Here is a 5,447-nt window from a genome sequence, read left to right as displayed (position 1 = left end):
TACAGCCTCTGTTCTGTTCTTGCAAGTTGTTAACAGGGTTGTAAATCAGCACCAGCGCATAGATGCTGTGCCCAGTGTCACCAGGCTGGGTGACACAGATCCAGGCAAGGAGGACCACCGAGGGTGCGTTGCAGGCATTAATAACCAGGGAAGTGAGAAGACCTGAGGTCCTCACATTTAAACACAAATTTCTGATTAAATACCTGCCAGTGATTTCTTACAGTAGAGAAACACTGGCCCCACAGTACTCCATGGGTCACTCCGGCCTCTAACTCTAGCAAGTGTTTCAGCCATTGCCCTTTTCAGAGCAGCATTTACAGTCACATAACTCATTATGTGCCAAAAAGTCATCGCTAATCACCAGGGTTCAGCATCCCTGTGCCTCCCTTCCCCTGGTTTACAGGAGAGAGCACTGCTGCCTCTCTTTATCTACTGGGATGTTTTTAACTTCACATCTGCTCTCAGTCAGAGGCGGCCTTGATCCTAGATCAGACAGTAGATACTAGCTAAAAGCTAGAATAACATAAACTAACAACAGAACCGCTTGCTTGTCCTCAGGCTGGGGATTATGTACCTATGCACATGGATCCATATGCACAGCAGCTGAATCCTGAACAAAACCGAGCTGGCACACACATGGGAATTAACAGCTCTGTTACTAAGAAACCCGTAATTCAACCAGTGTCACCATTTCCAAACTCCAGCTCCCACCGACAGCCTGGGGCGGCTGCTGGCAGGTACTCACCTGGCCACGTTCCTGTTTCACTTTGGAGCCTCTTTTGCTTTCACTGCTCTTAGCCCTTGTCTTGCAAGTCCGGCAGACTCCAGGTGTTGCTTGGCAGCTGGGGTTCCTTTCCTAACTGCATTAGAAATGAAAAAAAAAAAATTCAGGTAATACGATAATTTCTAGACATCTGTTCCTGCCCAGACTTCAGTCCGGTGTTGGCCAGTGGAATTGCTGAATTTGCCCCAAAAGACTGTGCTCTCAGTAAAACCTGCACTTAGGGGCACTGCTCAAAGCTTCACCCCAGGCAGAGCTGGTCCACACGCTCCCCTGACCCTTCTGCACCTATTTTCCTCCCTTTTGCATAGCTTTTCTTCCCTAGAGAGGCAGGGAAGAGCTCTCAGGTCGAGGCAGGAGCCCCAGGACCCTTGTGAGCGACACTGGTGCCAGGACCCTGTTCTGTGTGGAGAAAAGGGCAGCATCAGCTCAGCTGCGGTGAGTTTTTCAGTAAAGCTGTCACTCTGGTTAAAGTAACCACAGGAAAGAAGCAAAGGGGATGCCTCTTGCTGTATAAAGGTTTCCAGTTGCCTGATGCTACAGAAGTCATCTGAATCAGAAGAAAAACGGAGGCAAAGCAAGTCAGCAATCTGGACGGATCAGCTGCCTGCTGGCAGGGACATCAGCGTGGGAGGGGAGCTAGCACGACAGGGAGATACAGCTCCGCTCCTCCAAAACTGGGCTGGGAATCTGGAGGGGCTGCAGAAAGGAGCTGTGGGGGTCCCAGCCAGGGACACGGGTTCACTGGGGGGAGCGAGGAACAGGAGCCTGCAGACACGTAGTGCTAGATCACCGTGCAAGCCATGTGCAAAGAAGTCCATGCCATTTGTCACCAAAACACAGGCATGCCTGCGTCATGATGCAGATCTGGTGGGCAAAGTCATGCAGAGACACCTCTGACTAAACATACTGTCCCAGTCTCTGCTGGGATGGAGTTTGTTTTCTTCTTAGTAGCTGGTGCAGTGCTGTGGTTTGGTTTTGCTGTGAGAACAAGGTTGATGGGACACATGGGTTTAGCTGTTGCTGGGTGGTGTTTGTACTAAGTCAAGGACTTTTCCGTTCCTTGGGCCCTGGCAGCGAGAGGGCTGGAGGGACACAGGGAATGGGGAGGGGACACAGCCAGGACAGCTGACCCGAACTGGCCAAAGGGCTATTCCATACCATACGGCGTCATGCTGAGTATATAAACTGGGGGAAGAAGGAAGGGGGGACACCCGGCATTATGGTATTTGTCTTCGCCAAGTAACCATTATGCATGCTAGAGCCCAACTTCCCTGGGATGGCTGAGCACCTGCCTGCCCATGGGAAGTGGGGAATGAATTCCTTGCTTTGCCTTGCCTGCAAGCGCAGCTTTTGCTTTACCTACTAAACTGTTCTTATCTCAACCCTCGAGTTTTACATTCCTTTCCAATTCTCCTCCCCACACCTCTGGGTGCCAGGGGAGTGAGCAAGCAGCTGTGTGGTTCTTGGTTACCAGCCAGGGTTAAAATAAGACATGTATGTATCATCCCCAAGACATTTTAGGAAGGGTGTTCTGGAAATCCCAGCAGAAGCAGTCTGGGCAAGCAAAGACAGCACCTACCATGGAGAGATGACGTCTCCAGTGGAGGAGCAATTGCCATGATTCATTTCTGGCTGTGCCCTCAAGCAGCCTTTTCCCATTGCTAGACCAGCCCCGTCCACAGCAGTGCCTCCTTGCCAGGACATGCCACTTAAAAAAAAAAAAAAGGGGGAACCCCCCCCCCCAAGGGTAGCCTGCAGAGCTGAGACCCAAGACACCATTAAAGTCATCTAGGTGACCCACAATACCTACCTCATACCACCAGAATCACAGCACCAGCATCACCCAGCTCCCTGCTCACAGCATCTCGCCAGCCTGCACCCTGACCTGGCAGCAGCTCTGCAGACTCCCTTGGGTCCCAACGTCAACTAACGCATGCCAAAAACATCTACATTTTGGGGGGAAAATGACAGAAACCCCTCTTTTGCTATGGCAGCATGATGCTCTGTGCACGCAGCGGGTGAGCTGAGCTGAGCCAAGAGCTGGCATGCTGCTTCTGCTGTGATAAGGCCCCAGCATCCCTCCACAAAACGCAACAAGACAGTGCCCCCCTGCACACTTCTGCCATGTGCAGCCTTCTGCTGCTCCTGCAATGCTGAAGCTGCTGCAATGGGGTGGCTGCGTGCCCCAGCACGGTGCGTTATCCCCATCGCTTAGTGCTGATGTAGTTCCTGCCAATCTCAGTGTCAGTCTGGCTGTTACAGTAACAGCACAAGACTGTCACATAGATCGGAGGTGGTGGTTTTCTGGTTTTTTTTATCCCACAGAAAGAAATGGTTTCCTGGCTGGGTATCTTCTTCCGGATCGCTCAGCCCACTGCCTGCTCAGCAGCTCGGTACCTGGGAGCCTGAGTTACTCGCCCGCCCTGGGCTGAGGGGGCTGCCTGCCCACCCAGGCTGAGCTCCTCACCTGGCCAAACGCTGTGCCCTGACCAGTGCCAGAGACATTCCCGTATGGCACAGGCTGCATGGGGTTAAGTCACTTTTGGGGTTAAAAAAAAAATACAATAAAGGTTCAAATATTATACCCTAGAGGAAAAGGACTGGGGATTTGGTCTAAATACAGAGAACGGAGGATTATCAGACCTGCAGTTCCCAAGGGGTGGTTGCACTGCTTTTGAAGAGCAGTCACCATCAGGCCAGAAGCGACCCTGCTGGGAACAGCATGGCCAATCCAGCCCATTATAACATAGCCAATACTACGTAAAAAAATCCCATTTCTCCCTCCCAGCATGCCCCATCGGTCAGTGCCACTGGTGCTGCTGCCTTCAGAGAGTAACACCAAAACCCACAGCTAATTTCCATTTTCCTCTTTAGAAAGTCCAGTCGGTCTCACCCAACGCAAGCTCCAGCTGCGGCTGAAGCCCCCTGTTTCCAACAGCCCGGTGCGGGGCTCAGCGGCACAGCACCGGCAGACAGGGACAGACAAACCACTGTGGCCAGCAAAGTCCAGGCTTGCCTAACCGCGCCACCACGCAGGCAGGGGGTTTCATGGTGAAACCGGCTGAGCTGCAGCGGGTGAATCACTGCCAGCGAGCGCCGGAGCAGGCGTGGTGCCAATCATCCCCACTGCCCGCAGCGTGGCATTTGCAAGATGCTGCAGTGCAGGCAGTCACTAACTCCTTCCACTTCCCACCCCCAACCCACCCCCTTTGGAAGGAATCCCAGCTCACAGGAAGGTGCAACACCCAGCCAAGAGAGAAGAAAGTGTGGATGCTGGGTTTGCACATGGAAAAAGTGGTTTCACAAGTGCTTTAGTTTCATTGCTGCAACTTGTACACAAGCACACGCAGACAAAACTCCTGAGGGCTGGAGAAGTGCCCGAGCATCAGCTGCTCCCTGGTACGTAAGGAAGTTTCACTTCAAATAAGGAACATGCCAAAAGCGGCAACACACATGAGCATCTGCTGCCTGAAGGAGCCGTTTCTTCTGCTTTTTCTTTTTTTCCCTGCAGAAACTTTCCTGAAAGCCGTAAGCACCTGGTGCTGGGCAGTAGGTACCTGTTGTCCCTCCTCCGTCAGCTCCTGTTGGGCAGCACGGGGAGGGTGGGTGAGCTGATCCCACCTGCACCCATGGGACTGTCTCCTGATCACAGCAGGGCACACATAGATGGCTCCTCTCGTGGGCTGGGCATGAGGAACAAAACCCCACTGGCCTCTTCCTTGTGACAGAAGAAAAAAAAATGTGTCCCAGCATGAGGAAAATGAGCACCTTCCCTGGAACCCTTCAGCTTCCTGAAGGGAGGCTTTTCAAGGTTCAAGGACCTGGCTTTTCATGAGACGAGGGACCATAAACACCAAAGCAAACCAAGCAAACTCCGTTTTAACTATTTTTACATTGCAAAAGCTTTCAGAACTTTCCTGATTTAGGTTGTGGTTACAGTTAATGCCTGTTATTTAACCGGCGGTACCGCTCAGCCCCACGCAGCTCGTGCCTCTCCCGTGCCCTAGATTTTAGCAGCGTGTGACTGAAACTGGGGGTTTTGTAATGAAAGAGGTCAGGTGGAGCAGGCAGAACAGGGCAGCATGCCCCGGCGGGGCACACGCCTTACCCAAGGGGAGCAGGGGAAGCAGGCATGGCCCCGGCTTCACAGCCTGCCACTTTCTTATCTCGGCTGCGCCTGAGTGGCGAGAGCCTGACTAATACCGGGTACGAGAGGGCACAGGATTACTAAAGCCAGGGGCGTGATGCCACCAGCACCTCGCTCGCCACAGCCACACTTTCGGTGCTTGGGGACCTGGTTTCTGGGAAGGGTTCATCTCCATCTCCTGGGGCCAGCATCCCGTGGAGCCATTGGGGTACAGCTGGACGGCAGGACACCAGCCCTGAGCATCCCTTCGAACCCAGGCCACTGGCGCATCCCACCCTTCCCCGTGGGGCTGCACTCCCAGCAGCTCAGCAAGTGAAACGTGAGCCCCACACCTATTCATCTGTGCTCTGGTGTTACCCATAATGTGGAGGAGCAGCAGCTCTGGCTGTCTCATAGCAAGAGGCACGCAGAGGCGTGCGTGTTTTGCACCGTGGCATGGGGTCTGGCACACGTGGGGCTGCCCTGACCTGGCTGTCAGCATTGCCAGGAGCCTTTTTGGTCTCAGCATCAGTGGGG

This window comes from Falco peregrinus, chromosome 16, assembly GCF_023634155.1.
Source record: "Falco peregrinus isolate bFalPer1 chromosome 16, bFalPer1.pri, whole genome shotgun sequence".
Classification (NCBI taxonomy): domain Eukaryota; kingdom Metazoa; phylum Chordata; class Aves; order Falconiformes; family Falconidae; genus Falco; species Falco peregrinus.
Note: the sequence above shows the minus strand (reverse complement) of the source record.